Raw genomic sequence first — 25576 nt, forward strand, 5'->3', positions numbered from 1 at the left:
TGATTTTTTCAAAGAGCTTACCCGGGATTGAGGTAAGACTAACTGGCCTGTAATTTCCCAGGTCCTCTTTTTTTCCCTTTTTGAAGATAGGGACTACATTGGCGTTTTGCACCCTTCAGATCTTTTCAAATATACGTCTCCATCTGGTCATCTTAAGCAAGCCAACCACATTTGAGTTTTTAGTATATTTCACTATTTTCTGAAGCAGGTAGCTCTTGATATTTCAAACTCTTGCACTCTTCTAGTTTCTTTCTTCCAATGAATATTTGATTGTAAACTGATATTAGGAGGAAAACATTCTACTGCATTAAAAGCCATGTTTTTCCTATATTTAACCTTTTGAGTTCTATTATTTATGTTCACAGCAGCTTGCTATTATGTTTCATCTGTGAATTTCATTAATAACTGTTTACTCTCCTCCAGCTCATTAATCCAACATGGGTGCCAAGTAGACCTCAGCAGCTCCTCCTCCTCCCACCACTTCTGCTGCACCATTCTGGGCAGCAGGTAGTGCAGGGAAGCAAAGGCAAACATGGGGACACATGCCAGACACCATACCCCCAGGCAAGTACAGGGGGAGCTGCTGCTATGCAGCTCCTGCCCCAGTGCCTGGGGCTTCAGCTCCAGCTCCTAGGCACCTTGCACTCACTCTGCCTGCCTGGTGCAATGAGGGCAGAAGTGGATGGAAGGCAGCTAGAAGCTGGAGCTGAAGCCCCTAGCTGGGCATGTGGTGCCCAGCACACGTCACCACTTATACTGCCATTCCCTGTGTTACCTGCTCCCCTGAGCAACACACCAGGGGCAGGAGGAGGAAGAGCCACTTATTTGAACTGCATTATCCTTCTCTGTTGCAACACTTTGACAATTCCCCCTTTTCTCCATGGAATAAAACAAACATCACATGTTTTCAAGTTTAAAGGTGCTTTCCAAGCCCTTCTCCACTGCCTACCATCCATTTCTTCTACACAGTGAAGAACTTGATCCTTTTCTGTACTCTGCCAAGGATGTCAACCTTCCCCATTCTTTTGTTAATGTTTTGAACATACCTTTGCACAACCTCACCTCTACCTCGTGCACAGGACAAGCTCCTAGACAATCATCCACAAAGCCACCTTTCCTTAGCCTCCTTCAGATTCTCCCTAAAAACACTGTCATAGGATCTTCAGAAAGTAGGGTTGGGAGGATCTGAGGAAATCATCTAGACCAGCCCCCTGCTCATGACAGGGTCATCCCTGACTAAATTAATCTGTCCAGCATCTGCCAAACATGTTATTGAAAAGTCCCAGGGATGGAGATTCCAAAACTTCTCTGAACTAGCCTGTTCTAATGCTTCACCACTCTCATAGGCAGCAAGTTCCTCCTAATCTTCAACTGTCTTTCTTTTCCTACTAAATTTCCTCTGCTGCAGTTTCAGGTCTTTGCTCCTAGTCCTGTTCCCTACAGCCATACAAAATAGCCTACTGCCATCCTCTTTATAATCTTCCTTCAAGTATTTGAAAATTTATCAAATGCCCCTCAATTTTCTCTTCTCCAGATTCAACAATGCCAGTTCTCTCAGTCTTTCCACATGTCGTATTTTCCAATAATTTCTGTCACTCCTGCTGGACACTTTCCAATCGGTCCCCATCCTTCTTGGAAGTAAGAAGCCCGACACTGAACAAAGTACTCCAATGAGGCCTCACCACTGCTGAATAGAACAAAAAACCACCTCCCTCAATTTACAAGAAACATTTATGTAAAAATAACCATGTGCTGGCTGGCCTTTTTTTTTTTTTTTTAACCAAAAAATGGGCATACTTTGGCTAACGTTCATTTTATGGTCTACTGTAAACCAGATTCTTCTCCGCAGTACTGCAACCTAACCATTCTTTAGCCTGTATCTGTGCATGCAAGTATTTTGTTCCAGGTGCGGGACTTTATACTTGCTCTTGTTGAATTTAATCCATTTTTGGACCATTTTTCCAGATTACCCAGGTCATCCTGAATCCAGGCCCTACCCTCCAGAGTATCTACAGTTCCAACCAACTTGGTGTCATCCACAAATTTGCTAAACATGACACTCAAGCCCATCCTCCAAATCAGAGCTGTTGAACTGATATCCGGTTAGGGGTTAAACTTGCATCTCCCTAGACTCCCGCCCAGCCTTTGCTCACCCTATCACTCCATCTGCAACAGCAGTTAGAGTCTCCAGCCTCCCCCTCCTTCCTACAGTTTCAAATTCCTGCCCTTGCCTCAGGCAATGGCCAAGCAGCTACGGGCAAGGTCCGCTTGCATGCATATTGCAGTGAAGTAGGGTATTCATTACTGTCCCATAATTGTCTCTCTTCCTAGTAAAATAAACAGTACATCTATATTGCAGCAGGGCTGTGTCCTAGCCACGGCATTCCAACACAGCCTGGCAACTAACTCCCACATGCATACTCCAAACCAACTCCATACTAACAGCCACTGCTGAGGTCTGAGCTCCCAGAGGGCTTAAGAGTGCCCACTGGGGTTAATCACATACTGTCTTAATTGGCATATTTCTGACCTGGAGTATGCATTCAAAAATAAGTGGGAAGGGCAGGCTCAGGAACAGGCTGACGAGGACACCATCTCCTCCAAAATCCTCCTTGCACCCCCTGGTGTAGACATGGCCAACTTGTCAGAATCAGGGCTGCTTTTTATTTTCTTATGTATTCAGTTATAACCTCTGTTCTTTATGGCCCCACCAAAAAATGGAAGTGTCCTACGTTCTACCACATGCTACCAGGTTCATTTCCAAGGTCTTTTAACATTCCTGCATTCAAATTTTCTGGGTTCTGAAGAAAAATGTAGCCCTGTTTTTCTTAACTTCAAACACTGCTTCCCTGAAATCTAATGTTCTTCCACAGTTCCTTTCTGCACACTCATTTCTTGTATGGCTCCCCTGTGTAAATGGTCAGGATCCACTAGCTACAGAGCCATGCAAAGTGCAACTGGGAATAAATCAGGCTGTATTCTATGAAAAGAAATATGGTGTGCTAATCTCAAGAACTTCTGGCCTTATCATCTTGACTTCATCCCTGCATAAATATTCCTAAACATAGGAATGTAGGTAATGATGGAAAATTTAACATTTTCATAGAAATATTATCTACAAAAATCTCACTTAAACAGCGATGTTAAGAATTAGGAACTTCATTTCTAAATTACAAGGCATAATTTATATTTGCATTTTTGCAAGTATGGTAATGCTCAACTTTAAAGTTTTAACATACTTGTAATATACACTCACAGCAAACAAGGGAAACTTGATTAAGATACGTTACATTTTCTTACTGAACTGTATTGTTCACAGGCCAATTTCTGAACATGACAGTGATACATTTCTATTTTTTCTACCAAAAAATATTGTTGAACTATTTCCTTCATTGCAATGGTTGATGCCTTAAGGGAACCAAATTAAATGGCTGTGTCAGTCTGTAAAACAGCAGACCAATTCGCTTATATCACATTCCTATCCATGCACTGAATACTAAAAAGGAAAGAACATCAAAAACAAAAAGGCAGACTAAATGTCTGCCAACTGAAACATGACTTTGCACCTTGCAAGATGCATTGCTAACCTGCCCTCTTCAATGAATGAACTACATGAACAAATCATAAACAATAAGGTGATGTCTGTAGAATATTATAGATTAAGCTAATCTAGTCAACAAATGTATAACCAATTAACAAGGGTATATTAATATGATGAGCACCAGAGTCATGCTAAAAATTATTTTTGCATTTAAAAATATAATAAAGAAGCTATACAAAAGCAGTGTTCCAATATAGTTTCAGTTCCAAATTCTGTTTAATACAGTGATCTCTTCCTTAGTCCTGAAACTTCAAGAAAAAAAAATACAAAAACATTCTCACAGCATAAAATATGAAAGTTCAAAACACATTAGACATATGAATAAGTATTTTTTTTGTTTGGGTGTTAAAAAGAAAACAAGAAACTATTCTGCAGGTACTCCAAAATGGATTTCTCTCACACAGACACACAGAGAGCTTGGCTACTCAAACTGACTTACCAAAGCAGTACAAGAGTTAAGTGCATATGTTTTCACTATAAAGAGAATTAAAAAGTATAGCAATGCAAAACCATCTGGATAAGAAAGTATGATTGCATTTTTTTCTGTTTTCTTTTACAAATCAGTATTTATTCATTCAATGGGAACCCACTGAGCTGTATTTTGAGAAGATATAGCAGGTGGAAGAACAGGATGAGGTAAAAGTAAAGCAATCACCATATTTTCTTGCATACAACATACCCCAGAATAAAATATACACCTTATTTTTCCAAGGCAGAAAGAAGAAAAAAGAAAAGATATTTCCCTGCAATGAGTAACTGAGTAGCAATAGCTAGTAGGGGTGCACCAATAAAGATTTTCTTGGCCAATACTAATAGCCAATTTTTAACCAGTCACACTGACTGATACCAATCTGATAGGTGATTTACAAGAACATAGACTGGCAACTTGGAGAACAGTCTCCTGCTGGGGCGGGGGCGGCACAAAGGGGAATGTGGGAGTAGGAGATCGAGGCCCCCACAGTAAGGAAGGGAATGAGGCAGGGGGCACTGCCCAGCCACGGTGGTGAGTGGGACCCTGTGGCCAGGAGTGGGACAGAGTCTCAGGCAGCTTGTCCAGGGGGCTCAAGGGGGTGGGGAGGGGCACAGCTCCCCGGCATTGTGCACACCCCTGGGAGAGGCATGGGAGGCACGTGCCCCGCCCCCCAAGATGTGTGTGCAGGGCAAGGGTGGGCTCCCTACAGTGGGCTCAAGCAGTAAGGGCACCAGCACAGGGGTGGGGGTAGGGCAGACAGTGGCAGTGCTGTGAAGGGTGGCCATAGCCACCAAGGTCCCCCTAGCAACCTTCTGCCACCTGCCCCACGTAGCTGAGCCCACCCTGAGAGCAGCCCCAGCCCAGCCCCTCCCCCAGGAAGAGGTGGGAGCAGCCCCGGGCCCTGAGCCCATAGTGAGCACAGGCTGCCCTTGCCTTACATACAAATCCAGGGACACATGCCCCCCTATGCCTCACCTGGAGGTGCAGACAGCAACAGGGAGCCATACCCCCTCCCCAGCCCCCTGTGGGGACAAGCCACCCATGGCTCCATCCCACTCCTGGCCCCAGGGTCCCATGCACCGCCCTGGCTGGGCAGGGCCCCCTGCCCCATGCCCTCCCTCACTGTGGACACCTCAGGCTACCTTCTCCACACCCCTTCCTCCCCCACTGATTTACCAGCTGGACACTGCTTTCCAAGCTACCAGACTGCATTCCTAGCCATGTATACGCTGAGAATGAACACAGGTACATGGCATTAATCAGTGACATTAATCAGCCAAAAAAAGCCAATTGGCGATAATGTTAATTTTCCTGTTATGGGTGACAATCCAATATGAGACCAATATATCCATGCTCCTCTAGCAGCTAGAGAGCTAAGCCTGCTCACTGTATTAGTCACCTGTGAGTCATACACAGACTTTACTTTCACTTTTGACCAATAAGGCAGAAACAGCTCTTGCCACATCTCACAGACATAGGTGGTTACTTATTTTTGCTGGGAGAGGTCCAAAATGATGGACATGAGACACCCCTCTTCTAGGGTGACCAACTTTGCACAAGACTCATGCTCACCTTCCCCCACAAACCCTGGTGGCACAGCTGGAGCAGAGCTGAGGGGAGCCAGCAGGAGGTGAAGGGTGGGGGCAGATGATGGCTGCCTCTGGGCTCCCCACCCTGTTGCTCTCTCCCCAGCAGCCCCATGCTGGCCACACCACCATTGCAAGGCACTCCCATGCCCACTCAGCAGCCCGGGGGGGGGGGTCACAACTCCATGCCACTGCCCCTGCTGCTGCTGGATGGAGAGGGGTCGCCTCACTATGGCAGTGTGGCTGGCACAGGGCTCCCATGGGGAGGGCAGCAAGGTGGGAAGCCCTAAGTTCACAGCAGGCAGCCCACATCCACTCCTGCCCCACACACAAATCGGGGGGGGGGGGATGTTCCCCCACTTTCTCCCCTCCACAGGAGTGCATACAGCAGTAGGAGCTACCCCCCACCTCATCCTGGATTAGCTGCCCATGCCTCTGTCCTGCTCCCCGCCCTGGGCCCCATGCACCGCCCTGGTTGGGTAGCGCCTCCTCCAGGCCTAGCCCCTGTCCCACTCCCTCCCTTACCATGGGGGCTTCAATCTGCCCCACCCCATAGACTTACCTGCAGCGAGCTAGGGGAGCTGATCTCCACGTTGCCTGGGGCTGTATTCCTGGCCACGTGTGTGCACGTGCACACATGCATGTGGCAGCCTCTACATCCCACTCCCTGCAGCCCCCTTTCAGACTGGACCTCTGCCAGCCTGTAAGGGGAAACATGTATTATCTTGAATGTCTGCATCTAGCCAGAGTCAGACCCTGTTACATGCCTCACTATTAACAAACAGAAGAACACTGTTCTTTATCTATATGCAGTTAGCATATATGTAGAAATCTCACTTCAGGAAAAATCTTTACCATTCCTATTGATCCATTTCATTTCCAGGAAAGACTAAACTCAACCTCTTTTCATTCCCTTCTCCTCCTCTCTATCCCCATCTGTCATATCTCAAGTTGTGTGTATAAACAGGTCTGTATTTGTTATTCTAGAAGTTAATAACTGGAAGCCTACCAATTGAAAAACAACTCTTTGAGAAAATTCAAATATGGATTAAATACCTAATACTGTATCTAAACCATAGTACTGTATCTAGTAACTGGTCTCAAGACAAATGTACTACTAAGAATCAGATTTAGGTACAGGTATATATAGCCCTAATTAGCCTGTCAGGAACTTCATTAAAGTTTGAAAAGTGAATAAGATTGGTCTATTTTAATAAATGAACATATCTTAGAACACCACATACACTATAGAAGAAATTATTCAAATTATTATTGCTATAAATATTACAAAAGTTTAAATTTTCTAATTAAAGCCTAGATAATGGAAAATACTCAGCGAACAATGTAGAATATTATATGATATTAGTAGAAAACCTAGAGAAATGCATTAGTAAGATTTAGTGATCATTTGAACAGTACATGAAATGAGAATTTATACCCTGCAGGTGTCCTAAACTCACCTGCATCCCACAGTCAGATCCAGACTGCAAGAAGCCTCTCAGGTCAGACATGGACCCAGCAGTAGCAAAAAATAAAGTGGTGGCACACAGGTTAATGCAGTCATTGCCTGGCCCCTTGCTGCCAACACACGTGGCCATCAGGCTCCATTCAGTGGAGGACAACACCACTGCTCATTGCACTCTGCGAGTCCTGTGGATTAGACAAAACTGCCCTGTAAGCCAGACCTGGCTTACAAGCTGTATGTTTGACACCCCTGGTAGATGCTATCAGAAAAGAATATTTAAACTAAGTATTTTACCTTCCCTGGCATCCACCATCATAGACTTAGAAATCCTAGGAGAAATATCTCCAGCTGTTCTATTAATAGCTCTTAATATATCTATCGTCTGTGAATCTACTTAGACCCTTTTTGAACCTAGCTATACCAGTATTGCTAAACCTTTTTCCCCTGGCAGTGCTCCATCCATCTAAGAGCTGCATCCCACTGGTAGTCCTGATCCAGCATCGAGGCCAGCACAGTGGGCTTCATCCAGACATGTGGAAAGGGGGCATGGGGCAATGCAGCCACAACCCAGCCCTGTAGGGAAAAAGGGGGCAGAGCTTAGACCCCCCCAAGGGGGAAAAGGGAGGATGGCTTGGCCTCAACTCAGCCCTGTGAGGGAGGGGGCAAAGCCCGGCAAGCAGAAAGGAGGAAAGGAGGACTTGGGGTTTGGGAATCTGTCTGGGGGAGAGTGGCTGTATTAATGGCCACTGCTCCCTGCTGCCAAATTCCCTGTCCCACAGGGATATCTGCAGGCCAGATGCAATGTCCCTGCAGCCTGTATTTGGCCTACAGGGTAGAGGTTGAAAACCCCTAGGCTATACCATCTTTCTCTACAACGTCCTTCTTCTAGCATTGTGGGACTTTGTGAACAACAACATTTTCCTCTTTACTTTGTCAATTCCCTTCAAGATGGACCTCTATCATGTCCCACACTCAGGCTTCTCCTTTGCCAACTGAAAAACCCTAGCCTTTTCTGGTCTTTCCTGGTATGGCAATTGCTCCATCATACCCCTGATCATTTTAGTTGTCTTCCTTTTTATCTTTTTAATTATACTATATCATTTGAGATGTGGAGACCAGAACTGAAAGAAAAATAAAAAACAATTAAGTTAAATCACCTGCTCACTTTTTAAATCCATGATTTATTTTTTCTATTGGCTTCCACTTACAGAGTGTCAGGTACCTATGGATGTGACAGAGAAACACAGAAATCCTCATGCTAACCATGCATCTCTCCTTCCACTTCAGAACTACTTCCCCGTGAAGAAAGCCAAATGAAGTCACAGGGCAAAAGGCAATATAAGATTTTTTTAAAATGTTTGATAGATCCCCAAACATTTTTGGGGAGGGCAAGTGGTCAAGGGAGAAAATGAGTCATCATGTAATTGATCAAATCTATTACACCTGACTGACATCTACACAGTCACAAAGGTACTTTAGGCAGCATACAACCATAGCTTAACCTCCCCTTGGGTAAGACATAAGTTTTTATCTCACTCCTAAAACACATTAAAAGTTTGATGCAGTTGTATACAGGAAGCAAGAGGCTTCTGAAGAACAAGAACAAGCACATAAAAAGCTTCATACAACCTTTGGGCTAGAAAAGTGAAGTTGTGTCAAAACTGCACAGATAAATGCAGGATACAAAATTAAAGAAGGAGCACAAGGAAACTGGAACAGGCCTCAGCCCCAACTGCTACTCAGGGACTAGAGTAGTAGTAGCCGTTTCCTGCCCGATTCACTTCCCTGGATACCCAATAAAAAGTCACCTTAGAACATTCTCAGTCAAGTTGAAATATGTAAGTGTACTTTAGGAACTCTTCTCAAGTTGCTAATAGTCCCTAATTGTCAAATACATTCTTTTTAGAATTTGAGGAAGGCACCCATCAGAGATTGTTTCAGTTAAGCCACTTCTACCTGCTGAAGTCTTAGCATCATGTATATTTGTGAAAATGCTGGAGTAGAAGAATCCAAAAAGAAAGTACACAGTTGTTAACACAGAACATTTCTGAACACCAAAACCAAAACTAGGTTAATGTTTATATGAAAAAAAATGAAAGCAATGCATGAAAAGTTGTGAACACCTATTTTCTATTAAATAAAAAAACTTCCTCCTTAATCATTAATACATCATCAAGGCTGTTGGGGGGGGGGGGGTCTTAATTGGACTTAAAAGCACAATTCCAATTCTGGGAGGAGGAGGGGGCATGCAACTGCAAAAAAGATGCATCTTCCCCAAAGATACAGTCCATATTCTTAAAGTACCTGATTTTTATTTTTTTGAGAATTTACAAGCAAGCCGGTTAATGATTTATAATGGTAAAAAAACAGGGCAGCCCTTTAACAAGTTTAAAAATTGCACATCTTCTCTTCTACTCTAATTACTTTGACAGTATAAAACAAACTTTCCCTGTAGTTAAAGACAACTGTAGATGGACAAACAGCTTAAATTAGACTATATATGAATTAAAGATTGTATTAGTTCCTGTATCCAGTTACTATAATTATATAGGATGCAGACTCAGAACAAACTGCCTAGAATTCTGAAGTGGGATTCTGTAACATCATCAAAAGCTGAAAGCCAATCACTAACCTCCTCCCACAGGTAACTCTGCAATAATTCTATTGGTAGTAATGACCCCGCAGCACGAGGGAAACTTTAGGGTCATTGGTTGTAGCTATGTTGGTCTAAGGACATAGAAAGACAAGTTCTTCAGGTAAATGTGATATCTTTTATTAGACCAACTAAATAGTTGGAAAAATTGTTCTTTCCAAGCTTTTGGGTACAAAACACCCTTCTTTAGGTACAGGGAGAGTTTCTTGTTCAAGCTTTCAGGAACAACATGGGGGAAACAACATGCATCAAGAATTCTCAATGATAAATTGCTTGGCCTAAATGTTACTGCTCTTTAAAGATTCTATATCTACAAATCGTTAAAGGCAACTTTGCTTAAAAGGACACCACTGACAAAGCTACCAACTTCAATATTAAGTAGCACAATAAAGGAATTGATGAAGAGGCCCTTAAAAACCACAGATGTGTTGGGTTTCACAGACTGGTCTCTCCTCGATTCAGCTTTATATGGCACTGATATTGGTAAAACTATTGTAAATTAGAGGTTGGATTCACAAGGTTGCTCTTTGCATTTATTATCCAAATACAACTCCTTTGAAGTTAAAGTTAAAAACAAGTGATTGTACCTCTGTCTTCCAGCCATTAGGCTTATTGCATAGTAATAGTCTCCTGGGTTTCCATGCTTGGTATTTGTGCATTAAATTTTAATTAGCTTTAAAAACTAAAGAAATACCAAGGAAAATGCTGTATTGCAGTGGACTTAAGGTTGAGAGTACATAGCAATCATTTAGGCTAAGTACAGACAGTCAAAAAGCCCAACACTAAAACTGATTCAGTCTTTGAAGGTTAGTCTAAGCTGCACCAATTAAACTGGAATAGAAGTGAACAGACATTTACCTTTGATTCAGGAAATGCAGTCACATACCTGCAGTGGCTCAGGCCAGGAGGCACTAGAGCACGGCATTAAGCCAGCATGGGCTGTGTTTTCTTCCTCTTCCTATCCCCAAGGTTTCTGGGATTTGCAATCCAAATATCACAGCACCAGGACTCTGCAGGGTTGCTTACTACTTTCTCTTCCTACTTCCAGGTACCTCTCGGATTTATAGTCCACAGCCAGCAGTAGGTTTGAGAGGGGGAATGAGTATTTAACTCCTCTCCCTGGCCCCAGACAGGGTTTGCTGGAGGGGTAGGGGCCGTTGTTTCCCTACCCCACCCCCCATAGACCGGGCGGAGAAGAGAGGCACAGCCAGCCCTGCTCTAAGGCAGACAGCACAGCCCAGGGCTGGGATGCTGGAGGACTGTGATTTAACTTGAACCAGGAAAGGGTCTGGGACCGGAGTTTCAAAAACCAGTTTGACCAACTCAAATGAGTTAAAAGACTACATTCAGCCAAGTTTATCCTAAACCGGTTTCAGCCATTTTGAAACTGGTTTATGTGCACTAAGTTGCTGTTCTGTTACAGTTGGAAGCAGTGGAAGCAGGGGGAAGCTACCAAGGAGCACTCTACCTACTTGGCCCGCACTTGCAGGGAGGCAGTTAGAAAGGCCAACGCAACTATGGAGCTGAGGCTGGCAACACAGATTAAAGACACTAAAAAGTCTTTTTTTCTTTTCTTTTTTTTTTTCTAAAGGTATATAGGGTGTAAAAGGAAGGCACAGGGCAGCGTAGGACCCCTACTGAACAAGCAGGAGCAATTAGTAACAGACAGGGGGGACAAGGCTGAGCTCTTAAGTGAGTTTTTTGCCTTCACATTCTTGAACAGGGGTCACGATAAGTCTCCTAATGGATTCTTAGATGGGCATCAGAGGGACACCAGCCCACTAACTGTTGACGCTGACTTGGTGCAGAGTCACTTGGATAGACTGGATGTGTTCAAGTCAGCAGGCCCGGAAGAGCTGCATCCGAAAGTACTGAGGGAATTGGCCGGTGCCATAGCAGAACCACTGGCACAGCTGTTTAAGCACTTGTGGCACTCTGGTCAGGTCCCAGAGGACTGAAAAGGGGCCAGTGTCATCCCTACCTTCAAGAATGGGAGGAAGGAGGATCCAAGTAATTACAGACCAGTCAGTCTCACCTCCATCCTTGGAAAAGTCTCTGAAAAAATTATTAAGGACCATATTTGTGCGAGTCTAGTGGGAAAAATAATGCAACAGGGCAACTAGCATGTATTCATAGGAGGTCCACCATGCCCGATTAATCTGGTTTCTTTTTATGACCAGGTCACAAAACGCTTAGATGCAAGAGTAGAGATGGATGTCGTTTTCTTAGATTTTAGGAAGGCCTTCGATACGGTATCTCATCCCATTCTCATAAATAAATTAAGAGACTGTGACTTAGATGATCACACAGTCTGGTAGGTGGCAAATTGGCTTGATGCGTGGACAGGTTGATATCAACCTGGAAGGATATGGGCAGTGGGGTCCCGCAGGGCTTGGTCCTTGGATTGTACTCTTCAGTGTCTTAATCAGCGACTCAGATGTGGGTCGAAGTATACTCTGTCCAAGTTTGTGAACGATACTAAATTGTGGGATGACATGAACATGCTGGAGGGTACAGAACAATTGCAGGTAGACCTGGACAGGTTGGAAGAATGGAGAGAACACAATAGGATGCAGTTCAACAATGACAAGTACAGAGTGCTGCATCTAGGGCATAAAAACATCTAGCATACCTAGTGGCTGGAAAGTGACCCTCTCAGCAGCACAGAAGTGGAAAGAGATCCGAGTCATAATAGACTCCAAGATGAACATGAGTTGTCAGTGTGATGAAATCATCAGCAAAGCTAACCATACTATATCATGCATCAGCAGATGCGTGACAAATAGTTCCAAAGAGGTGATACCTCCCCTCTATGCAGCATTGGTCAGACCGCAGTTGGAGTACTGCGTCCAGCTCTGGGCACCGTACTTTAAAAAGGATGTGGGATAACCTTGAGAGGATCCAGAAAACAGCCACTGGTATGATTAAAGGTTTGCAGGCCAAGCCCTACAAGGAGAGACTAAGGGACCTGAACCTGTTCACCTCTCAGCCTTCTCTTGCAGAGGCTGATCTTGTGGCTGCCTTCAAATTCATTAGGGGGAATGCAGCAAGGGATTGGAGATGATCTGTTCACTAGGGCACCTCTTGGGGTAACAAGGAACAATGGTCACAGACTGACAGAGAGCAGATTTAAGCTAGATATCAGGAAGAACTTATTCATGGTAGGTGGTGCTCTCCCCTACCTTGGGGATTTTTAGGAGAAGGCTGGATAGGCATCTAGCTGGGGTCATCCGACCCAAACACACTTTCCTGTACAGGGCAGGGGCTCAGATTCAATGATCTATTGAGGTCCCTTCCAACCCTAGCATCTATGAATGTATGAATCTAGGTTTAAACCAGTTTCTGATCACTTAAACTGGTTTATATGCAACTTCAGTCCCTAGTCTTAAAGTTAAAAAAATATTTCAGGGCATAGATGTAACTATTCCAGACACAAGCATAGAAAATTGTAAGTTAATCTTGCACTTAAATCCAAAATGAATTAAGCCAAAAAAGAACAGTTAATATACCCAACCACCCATAACTCTTCCCCTAGAGTGATACCATATGGGGAAACACAGAGAAGTTCAATTCAGGGAAAAACAAAAACAAAAACCAGCTTTATCTAATCATTGACTACTAACGTGAAAAAGTTTTAACTATAAGGTGTCACTATAAAGCCTATTTATGGCTGTTTAGATAACCATGCTGTTATCTTTACCTCTTGAATGTAAGTGTACCCTTATTTCCAGATAACTTGGGTTTATAATGCTTGGATTACTCAATCGTATTTTTGTTTTAATATATTTCTATGTGTATAGCCTTTAAAGAGCAGGAACATTAGGGCCAAACAATCTGTTTAGGAATCATAACAGGAATACTGTTCTAAAATACTAGTGCTGCCAAGTCCGTTCCATTTTGAAAATCTTGATTTTGAAAATATTTCTTCCCCTTGTCTATTTTATGCAGAAAAGAACTGATCCAAAATCCTTCTGAAATTTATAGAAACAACTCCGAGGACTTTGTTGAACTTTCCAAACCCAATATATACAAAAGACTTGTTCATCCCCATTGAGTAACAAAAGCAGCAGGAACGCAGCAACCCTGCCCAAACCTCTCCAGTAGTCAGAAGAATTTCTTCCCCTGGGAAATGAAAAATTATGTTACACTTATGGAGTAGATACCACGATAAAAGTCTTCATTCTAGAAATTAAAAAATGTCCATTCTAGGGCAGAATGACCCACTTCCCCCTTCTACTCTTTTGCAAGCTTCAGCATCATGCAGTGCCCTCCATCGCTCCTTTCCTCCAGCCTATAGTACTCTTCCTCAAACACTTTCAGTCTAGCTAGCTCTGTCATGATTATCAGCTTATTTTTCTTTCAATTTACTTTTCCCCATTTGAGAAGTCCTAATAATCTGAATCTCAGGACTCAGAATGTAGCAAAGTCCAAGAGTTTGAGGCAGGCTGTGATGAAAGCTGCTTCTTGCCTTGACAAACTTTACCTGAACAAAAAGTACCTGGAGAATGAAGGACAGGGAAACAGGCCCTACAGTGGCGTAACTAGGGCAGGGTAAGTAGTCTTAGATATCAGCTATGAGGAAGCACCAGAGTCCCCCCAACCAGGAGTCTTTACCATGGCTGGAGGAACCCTGTGCCAACTCTCTCTCCAGCCATAGGAGCCAGGCAGCACAGCACCACAGCAAGCAGTGTATCCTAGGTGGCAAGGGCCAAGTGGGGCATATAGGAAGATGCTTCCCCTCCAATCCCCTTCCATGGGGAAACTGCCAGAGAAGCCACAGCCTGCAGCCAATACGTAGGTATCGGGGTGAATGGGGCAACTCTCAGAGGAAGTATCTACACGTTCATTAATATGTAGTAGTTACTGCACATTTAATTTAGTACTTGCTTAATGAGGTACCAACTAAATGTGCAGTAACTACACTGGCAAGCACCGTTTTAGTGACGCTACTGCGCAATAGCCTAATACTACTGCACAACAACATATTAGCATGGTGTTTGCCCAGCATGCTACTGTGCAGCGTTATTAGGCTATTACACATTAAGCATCTTGTGTAGATGTGCCCAAGGAGTCTGGCCATGGGGCTGCTGCTGCCAGAGCTGACGCTGCTACAACAGCAGCAGCTGACCCCACCGCTGTTGCCCAGGCAGGTAAAATTTCCTTTTGCCTCACCCTGCCCACCCCTGCCTACAGTGATCAGCATACCTGCCCTCCCCATCCTCCCCACCTCAGCCTCAGATAGTTGCTACACCTCTGGGGTCCTGAGTTTCTTACCTCAACATCCAGACTAAACAATTATTCAAGGTTGTGACCAGCTGTGCAAAGATCTCAAGATTATATAAAGTTACTCAAAAGTAGAGGCATCAAATGAGGGACTGAGTCTATTGTATTAGAGGCATTCTGTCTCCTGGGAGACTAGTCACAAGATGCATTACACAGTTGTTAATCAACCATAGTGTGAAACAGCAGCTGTCATGTCCTCTGGAAAGACTTTGATGTCTGGAGAGTTTGCAGTTTAGCCAATTTGTTTTACCACTGAATTCAAAGATTAAGTGGACCAGCAGGCCAAAGGGTTTCATTCTGAAAGATATTTTTCCTGCATTTTTCCATGGGTATTTAATCCCTTTCCTTCTGATTCATCCTACCTGAGTGAAATCCTGTTGGTTATTGCAAGAGCCCGGAGGGTACTCACTGGGCGCGTAACCCCAGCCAGGAACATGAACCACCTCACACGGCAATGTCTATTCTACAGCGAGAACTCCTGATCTACACCGGCTCAGCTTTACCTAAGCATCAGGTGAAGCGAATTGGGGCCAATATGCAGCACAGGCTATATCTGGAGACTGGAGGTGGACCCAAGAGAGGGTCAAAGGAGCAGGGGCGAGTAGCAGAGGAACCAGAAGCATGGGTAAGCCCCTGGGCTGAGGCTGTGGCACCCTCACCACAGGAGTGAAGCAGAGGGCAAAGTGGAAGAAGCCAGGCACTGGAAGGTAATCCAGGGATAGCCCCTGGGAGCCGCAGAGGCGGCGGATACACCTGAACCACCTGCCACAGCTTTTTTTTTCTCTTTTTCTTTTCTTTTTGCCTCCCGTGGACATTGCCCGGCCAGTCAGAGTCCAGACCAAGGCCAGGCACCTGCCAAAGTGAAAAGGGGAGCAAGGCACCCCCCCCAGAAGCCTTCAGAGCTGAGGCAGGGCAGGCAAGATCCTGAGCCGCAACGACTAAATCCGCCCCAGCTGATTAAGTCTGAGACAATCCCCTGCCGCTCCAGCGGCACTTGCTGGTAACTGGGCTCCCTGCAGCACTATTTGGAAGTCCTGGGGAAGAGATCTGGACAGGGAAAGTGGATCGTGGAAGAGCCTGGGGTAGCAGCCCCAGGCAAGAGAGCACCAGACGTAGAAGACCCCTGAGGAAGAGAAGGGCAAAAGGTCAAGGACTCTTTAAAAAAATAAAATAAAATAAAAATGAGAAGAGGGAATTAGAAAGTTGGCTCCCAGCTGGGCCTTCCTTCACTCTCAGATTTGGGCCCCGGGCTGCAGGGCAGCCCCTTGTGATTGAGCTGGGCAGGAGACAAGCAGTCACCACCACCCTTTTATCTCTTATATCATCCAAGTCATGGCAGGAAGGAAAAGAAGGGGCAAAGATCCCATCCAGCTCAGCCATAGGGGCACAGCCACCCTGAGGGGCTGGTGAATGCCAACAGGACATCAGGGCGTATGCCCTTACATGGTGACCACCTGACAGGTATACATAGGTTTACTGAGGATGACAGCAAGTTATTTGATCATAGGTTGAGCAGCCAATATGATACAGCCATGAAAAAGGCTAATATAATTTTAGGGTGCATCAGACAGGACATTTATTATTAATGCCTTGTAAACTAGTACTAAGACCACATTTAGAGTGCTGTGCACAATTCTGGTCACATATGCTCAAGAGACTAAATGTAATGGACTACATACAAAAAGAAGACAACTAAGATTGGTTAGAACAGAAAACCTATTTTATGAGAAGGGATTAAAAGAGTGTGTGACATGTTAAACATAACAAAATGAAAGTGGAGAAGGGTTTTGATTACCATAAACATGTTCTCAGGGTGAGGTATTAAATAATTTAAAGAAAAGTGTATCTGCTTAATTTTATGATGATAAACTGGTCAGCAGTACACATTTAGATGGGAAATATGAAGGGTTCTAACAATAAGAGGAAGACAAATGCTTGTCTGAAGACAGGTGACTAGATTCAATGGCCTGAGGTACCATTCCAGTCCCACATTCCTGTGTTTTTTCAAACTATACTGAAGGTTAAAAATCTTCCACTCTTGCCTGTTGTTTAACTATTAACATATTCATTTATTAGATTTGATTCTTCAGCAACGTTCTCCAACCAGAGAAAGTTGTAAGCAACCTATAAGTTTAGGTGGCTTAACATTTCTCCCATTATAAAGACTTTGAGCCTTTCTTAAAACTCTCTAGAAACCTCCATTGTTTGCCTCAGGCCTCTGAAATTCATCTGGTGCAAAACTCTAGAATTAGATGTATGCTTATAACTACAACACCTAAATGAGATTTCATAGGTTGAGAGAGAAAAACAAATCACAATTGCCCTTTACTTATTTGCAGTGCTCAGGAAAATTGCCACCATGTCAAAATAATACATGAACATATATTCTAAAGAATCAAGGTGGGAAACAGAGAGAGACACAGAGAGGAGGAAGATTCAAGATTCAATTTAAACCTGACTGGTAAGGCACAATTTTTTTTTTTATTAATTTTCCTTTTAAGAAATTGGAAATAATATACAAAAACCTTATTTAAGGAACATTAATATGCAACACAAAACAGTTTTAAAAAAGCCATTTTAAATATGCAGCCATGCAGACTTATTTGTAGAAGGTAAAAGTGTACAATTTACAGGCCGTTAAGGCCCATTGGGACAGAAGCACCAGGGCTCCACTATTTAATCTCAGCTTGAGATGGAGGTGACGTGATCAGTACCATGCTTTGACCTCCTTTATCCCCAGGCAGCTCCCGGTATCCATTGACTAGGCAGACCTCAGGGCCATGCTGGAAGTAGAAACCCATCACACCTTCACCTGGGATTAAACCCAGGTTCTTCCATAGCGAGCCACCCGAGCTACATGCTGCCCAATAACTTAGCTGCATGATGATATTTTTTCCTTGCATAGGACCTTGCCTTAATTCCATGCACAGGATGAACATACTAATGAACAGAATGACAGTTGCACCGTCAACCTTAAAATCCGACATTTCCTAATTTTTCAGTGCTCGACTCAAGAACCTGAGTAATGGTTTAACTTTTCATCTCTTCCCCGTCCCCTCTCTCCTCCAGAAATCACAAGTTTTTTTACAAAAACAAAAGAAAAATCCCACCATTCTATAGCACGCCTCTCTTATGTTTGCTACTAACTTAGCTATGATCCCAAGATACTCAGATGACAGCTTCCAATGTTGACAAACCAAGAAAATTACAATATCCAATCAAAAGACCAATAAAATCATTATGGAAGAGCAGAGGATGTTTTAGGTAAGTCAGTAAAATGGCAGTAATAAACTGGTACCACTCCAGTGGCATACATAAAGCTTAACTTTCATCAGGATGTAAATGGTGGGTTGCCCAGTTCTAAAACCTAATAACTTTAGCGATAAATATAAAGTTAAATTACTCAGGAGCTTAGCTGAGAGTAGTATTCTTTCTTGTGGTTTAAAAACCAAACTACAAGAAATCTAAGCTATTTTGCTCAACTGCTCTCTATAAAACAGGATGACCTACTCACACCTCTCCAACATCAAGTTCAAATCACAAGAGAAATGTTAAACAAATAGGAAGCAGGTCTTGGTTCAACCGGCAGATTATTTCCAAGTACTTTAGGTATTATATTATTGGCCATGATTTCTATTAATATTGTTATGCAAGCATGCTTCTCAAATCTCTCTACAGGAGACTGAGGAAAAACTAAAATCATTAGGAATCTCATTAATAGAAGAAAGGAACAATGATCGATCAGTATGCTCAAACAGTCTCGTTAAAGGTATTTAAGCTAATGCTAAAAAGGAGGTAAGATCAGTAGTCAATAAATCTTCTAAATCTGGAAGTCCAGAGATAACCATTCCTGATAAGGAGAAAGAATTAAATCTAAGTGATGAATTCCGAATATTGTGAAACATTTAGATCTTCAGTTCTCAACATAAACTGTCAGGAAAAAAAAAAATGCAATTAAAAGATAGTACTAGGAGTTAGCAGACTAGCTGATTTATTTTTGCTTCAGACTAATTAAACAAATAGGTTTCATTTCCTACTCACAAAATAAATTCACATTTAAATTTAACAAAATCTATGGTTTCAATCTTTACAAGTTACACAACTGAATTGCAGCTTCTCCGATTAAAACACCAAAATCTGTGATTAAAATTAAATATAGGCATGTAAGTCAGTTGAATACAATGTTTTATTTATATATTTACAGTTTTAAAGCAATTAAAAAGCCTACCAGTGCTTCAATTATAATTTATTTAATTATAAATACCTATATATTTTGGCATTTGATTTGGGGTTTTTCATCATGGAAAAAATCAGAGCTCCATCTGGGACCACTCTGTACCCCCCCCCAGGAATTATGCACAGAAAAACTCCGAATCAGTTACTTTTATTTTTTACAAATTAAACTACAAATAAAACACTATTTTAACCTTCTTTAGAAATATATGCAGGTACTTTGTATGGTTGGAGGGTGGGTGTGGAGGTGTGCACGCAGAGGGGATTCATGGTGTGGGAGGTGTCTGGTTAATGGGGGGTTGTAAAGCGGTGTGGGGTTTGTGAGGGGAGTGTGAGTATGGGAGTTTGTGGGTGGGTTCTGAAGGCACAGGGGAGGGTTGAACGGGTGTGGGTATGGCACTATGTGGCTTTTGAGGACTGTGGGTGGGTGTCAGAAGTTTTAGGTATGGGAGTATATAAGGTTTGTGGGCGAGTGTGGGGGGTTGTGATGTGTGTGCCTGTGTAGGGGAGTTTGTGAGCAGATGTGGGGCTTGTGGAAGGTTGTGGGGGGGGTTGAACAGGTGTGGGACTTGTGCTGCACAGCCCCCACCATGAGCGGCTCAGCAGGAGGTGGTGGGCCCTTGGGTAGCTCATGGCTGTGGCAGGCAGAGCCCACGGTGGCACGCACCTTTGGCCCAATCCCACGGCCTGCATGTGTTGGCACAAAGTCAGCCCAGTCCGCTGGCACTCGCCTTCACACCACACATGCAAGGATCACAGCAGTGCAGGACACGCTGCAACACGTGCAGACACGTGAGGATCACAGCAGTGCAGGTGGGAGCTGCACACCATCCAGCCAGGTAGGCTCCATGCCTCTATGTCCAACTTCCCTCTAGAGTGCTGGGGGCCCCACATGGAGGCATGGCACTTGTTGACCCAGCCTCAGGGAAGCCACCCATCAAGGCACAGAACCCACCCGGTGCGATGGTGTGCAGCTCCCAGTCCATGCGCCATTGGGCCAGGCTGAGTCAGCCCTCCACATGGGGCTTCCTGCGGACACCTCCCAGCTCCCTCAGCCCCTACCAAACACATGCCTTCCCGACCCCCAGCCCACCCCGCTGGCTCTTCCCACAGCCCTTAACCCCCCTCAGCTCTAGCAGGCACCCACCCCACTGGGTACTTCACCCCTGCCAGTGCCCCCCATCCCTGACCCACAACCCCCTAGTCCCCCCAGCCCTGCCAGAGGGGGTCCCCAGCCCCCTGCAAGCCCCATTTACTTCAAAGGCTCCAGGAGGCAAAGTGAACCTGAGCAAAGCCCTGGCTGGCTAAGAGTCTCAGGCCCCTTCCCCTCTGGACAGGGCTTAGGGTTTAGCACCTTTTTTGCAAGAAGCTTTTGCAAGTGGGAACCCTGCCTGCAAAGAGCTCTTTGCAAAAGTGGAAAATCCATGGGTATTTGTTAAAACAAACAAACAAAAAAATCTGCTTTTTTCCCCTCTGTTAAAAGGGAAAGCCTGACTTTTTTTTCCATGTTTTTCCCAAGGGAAATGGAAACCCTGGATCCCTGTTCATATGTATTAACCATCTGCAGGGCAGGGACTTTAATTCATAATGCAAATCCAAGGTAACCATTTCATAGATTCATAGATGCTAGGGTCAGAAGGGGCCTCAACAGATTAGGGTCTGACCCCCTGCATACCTGCACAGACAGGAAAGAGTGCTGGGTTCAGATGACCCCAGCCAGATGCCCATCCAATCTCCTCTTAAAGACCCCCAAGGTAGGGGAGAGCACAACCTCCCTTGCGAGCCCATTCCAGATTTTGGACACTTACTGTGAAGAAGTTCATCCTAATGTCCAGTCTAAATCTGCTCTCTGTTAGCTTATGGCCATTATTTCTTCTGACCCCCACAGGCGCCTTGGTGAGTAGAGCCTCACCAATTCCCTTCTGCACCCCCATGATGAATTTATAAGGCAGCCACAAGGTCGCCTCTCAACCTTCTCTTGAGGAGGCTGAAGAGGTCCAGGTGCCCTAGTCTCTCCTTGTAGGGCTTGGCCTGCAAGCCCTTAACCATATGAGTGGCCCTTCTCTGGACCCTCTCCAGGTTATCCACATCCCTCTTGAAGTGTGGCACCCAAAACTGGACACAGTATTCCAACTGAAGTCTAACCAGCGCCTGATAGAGGGGAAGTATCACCTCCTTGGTTCTGTTTGTCATGAATCTGCTGATGCATGATAAAGTGCAGTTAGCTTTTCTGACGACTTTCGTCACACGGACGACTCATGTTCATCCACTAGGACTCCAAGATCCCTTTTCGCTTCCGTGCTACCGAGCAGGTCATTTCCTAGACAGTAGGTGTGCTAGACATTTTTCCTCCCTAGGTGCAGCACTCTGCATTTCTCCTTGTTAAATTGCATTCTATTTTTTTCTGCCCATTTGTCCAACCTGTCCAGGTCTTCCTGTAGTTGTTCCCTGCACTCGGTGTGTGTACTTCTCCCCACAGTTTTGTATCATCCAAAAACTTGGACAGAGTACACTTCACTTCATGAAGACATTGAAGAGTATCGGTCCAAGGACCGAGCCCTGTGGGACCCCACTACCCGCTCCCTTCCAGGTCGATACCAACCTATCCACTACCACTCTCTGGGTACGACCCTCTAGCCAATTTGCCACCCACTGGACTGTGTAAACATCTAAGTCACAGGCTCTTAACTTGTTCACCATTATGGGGTGGGATACCATATCGAAGGCCTTCCTCAAGTCTAAGTAAACGATATCAACCCTACTCCTGTGTCGAGGTGTTTTGTGACCTGGTCATAAAAAGAGACTAGATTGGTCAGGCACGATCTACCTGCCACGAACCCGTGCTGGTTTCCCCTCAGCATAATTTTTCCTTCTGGGCTTCCACATATATGAGTCTTAATAATCTTTTCAAAGACTTTGCCAAGAATGGAGGTGAGACTGACTGGCCTATAGATGCCTGGATCCTCCTTCCTTACCTTCCTGAAAATGGGGATCACATTGGCCCTTTTCCAATCCTCCGGGACCTGTCCCATGTGCCACAAGTGTTCAAATATTCTTGCCAGTGGCTGTGCAATGACATCAGCCAGTGCCTTCAGTACCCTTGGATGGAGCTCATCCAGGCCTGCCAACTTAAACACATCTAGTTCCTTCCAAGTGACTCTGCAACATCTCAGGGTCAATGCTTGGTAGTCTAGCGCCCAGCTGCTGCCTCTCTACAATCCCATTGTGAGAGTTGTCTTGTCCCTTGTTTAGAAAGACTGAGGCAAAGAACTCATTGAGGAGTTCAGCCTTGTCCTCCCTGTCTGTCACTAATTGCTTTTGCCCATTCAGTAGTGGTCCTATTCCACCCTGGGCCTTCCTTTTACTCACTATGTATCTGAAAAATAATTTTTTGTTATCCTTAACTTGGGATGCCATCCTCAGCTCCATGGCAGCTTTGGCCTTTCTAACTGCCTCCCTACAACTGTGAGCTGAGGAGGTATACTCCTCTTTAGTAGTCTCTCCCTGTTTCCACTGCATATATAAACCCCTTTTTTCCCTTTGGCTGCTCTGGATTTCTCTGGTCAGCCAAGGAAGCCTCTTGGCCCCTTTCCCCCCCACATCGGAATCATCTGCCTCTGCGCCCAAAGAATCATTTCCTTGAGGCACAGCCACCCTCCTTGGGCTCCCATCTCGCCAAATCTCTTACTCTGCAGTGCATCAATGACTAAATGCCTGAGTTCGCTGAAGTCAGCCTTCCTAAAGAATAGCACTTCCACCTTACTAGTTACCTTACCCACTCTACGCCTTATGATTTGGTGGTCACTGTCCCCCAGGTGACCACTGATCTGCAGGTCCCCTACCATGTCATCATCCCCTGTTGCCAATACCAGGTCCAGTAAGGCATTCCCCCTAGTGGAACCATGTACCTCCTACGTCACGTGGAGGTCCTGTGCGCAGGATAGGAACCTGCATGAATGGTGGGAATTCACTGTCTGCGTCTCCCAGCAGATGTCAGGGTAGTTTAGGTCCCCCATGACTACCGCCTCCCTAGTCTTTATGGTTTCCGAGAGCTGCCTCAGGAGTTCCAAATCCAGTACTTCTCCTTGGTGTGGGGGTCTGTAGCAGACCCCTACCACCAAATCCTTTTCTCCTTGCCCCCCATGTAGCCTAACCCACAGTCCTTCTACTTCCTCCTCCTCTGATTCCATTTTGATAAGGGTCGATGTATAACGCTCCTTGATGGAGCACAACCCGTCCCCCTCTCTTCCCCACTCTATCCTTTCTGTATAGCTTATAGCATAACTGTTCCTATAAGAGCCTCTGGAATACTTCAAGAAGTTTGCATTCATGAATCCCCATACTGATATACTATTTGAGGGGTGAATTACCATGAAAGACACCCCAAGGGCAAGAAAAACTGCATTTTTTTTTCTTCCAAGTCACTGATCCAAAATGAACACTTGGAAACCTTCACTAGTCTCAAAAGGCATCGCGAGTTCTTAAAAACATGATTGCTGCTCTCTTACATACTAAAACACTTTGAGCCTTTTGCAAATCATAGGTGGATCAATCATGATCACCAAAAAAATTGTGACTATAAAAACTAGTATTCTCCATGAAACTTGCAGCTATTAAAATCAATATAAATATCAGTATAAAGATAAAGAAAGTAGGCAAACTAAAACAGGAGAATAATAGGGTCCTGTTTACTGCGAACTGCAGAACTAGGAAACCATGAATTATACTGCAAGAAGACTGGAAAGGTCATCTTTTTCATAAGGAATTTGTTTACTGCTGTTCTTGTTGGTCACTATGCTAGCAGTGGTTAAAAGGAGAGAGAGAAGGGAGCAAAGAGAATGAATGCATTTTACAAGGAGGATGAATGAAAACAGATCAAACAAAGGACACGCAATAAAAACAAAGGCAGAAAATATATGCTATCTGAAACAAACATTTAAGAAAGATACCCATGTAGATTAATAACATTTCATGTTACAGATAGCGAAACAAAGCCTAAGTGACTTGCTAAGGGGACACCATTGGATTAGGCCTAAAAAACTAGGACATCCAGAGGGGGGCTTTTTTTTTCTTTTTAAACCAAGACTAGAGATTTTAGGGACGGGGAGAGATGAGGCAAGTTTGAAGAGCAGGGAGCATCATTATCAACACATTTTTCAAAACTTGAATTGAGTGGCATGTTATTTTAAAGATGCTACAAATCTGCAGCTCCCAATGAAGTCACATGCAACTTCCCTACGTTTCAAGGGCTTCAGCCGCATGAATATAAAGTGAGTGCAAATTCTGGAAATGAACAAAAACCCCACCACTTAAAGAACTAGAGTACAACCATATTTGTTCTTTAGACACTTAAAGGATCTTATCTAACCACATAAGCAGCTTTTTTGGAACTTATACACAGTTCATGATTTTAATACCCTTCTTTAGCATAAAAATAAACTGCACACACTTAGTATATTACACACTGGCCAGGTAACTGTGTGTACATGCAGACAATTCCCAGAAAAAGACAGGAAGGAGGACCCTCCCATGTTTTGGCCCCAGTAGCCGAGTGGGTTGGTCATTCACCCAGAAGCAGGAAACTAGGGAAGTATGTTCTATTCACTACCAATCTAAACTACGCTACTTACAAAACCCATGTAACATGCTGGTCACAATACTGAAGATTACTAGCAAAGGCCACTGCTGAGACTGCAGTAAAGAACTGTTTATGGTAATGACTTGGACCTCTTGAAAAAGAAAATAAGAAAAGAAAACAAGAGTTTTGAGATCTAGATAGGCAATACTAACTCACTGAAAAATCCTCCACTCGTATTACTTATTTGAAAACAAATACACCAAGGGACGGTGGAAACTGAAAACATTAAAAATAGATTACATCTGTGCAGAAGGTTAATAAAATGCAAATCAGCTTGCAGGTTTTTATTTTTCTTCTCCTTTTTGGGTAAAACACACCAGTATTACTCTTAAATTTACTAAATGCTTATGTAGCAGTTTACAGCGTAATGTCTCTTTTACTAGACAACAGCAGCTCACTCTTCAGGTCTGTGCCTTCTTAGTTTACTTTGTCAGAGAAATATTATATTTGGACATGGGAACTGCTGTATGTTTTCAGTTTTATTATATTGCATTACTAGGCACTTCTGAACAGGGAGATAATTCATCAAATTCTTTGGAAAATTTTCCATTAAATCATAAAGACTTGGGGGTCATCATTGACCACAAGATGAACATGAGCCTCCAATGCGATGCTGCGGCTAGTAAAGCGACCAAAATGCTGGCG

At 44.0% G+C, this 25576-nt stretch overlaps 1 protein-coding gene and 1 long non-coding RNA gene across 2 annotated transcripts in view; both read right to left on the reverse strand.

The window, feature by feature from the left end:
- The window catches only part of CADPS2 (calcium dependent secretion activator 2), a gene marked incomplete at its 5' end in the record, with an annotated part of 600328 nt that overhangs the window by 507772 nt on the left and 66980 nt on the right, over nt 1-25576 (reverse strand). The window lies entirely within an intron of this gene.
- Nucleotides 22274-25576, reverse strand: part of LOC109315642 — an 8247-nt gene continuing 4944 nt past the window's right edge. The window contains exon 2 of the long non-coding RNA XR_002102567.1: nt 22274-22316. This is a non-coding gene — a long non-coding RNA (uncharacterized LOC109315642). The remainder of the gene's footprint in view (nt 22317-25576) is intronic.

The sequence above is a fragment of the Crocodylus porosus genome, unplaced genomic scaffold (assembly GCF_001723895.1).
Source record: "Crocodylus porosus isolate Cpor-Errol unplaced genomic scaffold, CroPor_comp1, whole genome shotgun sequence".
Lineage (NCBI taxonomy): Eukaryota > Metazoa > Chordata > Crocodylia > Crocodylidae > Crocodylus > Crocodylus porosus.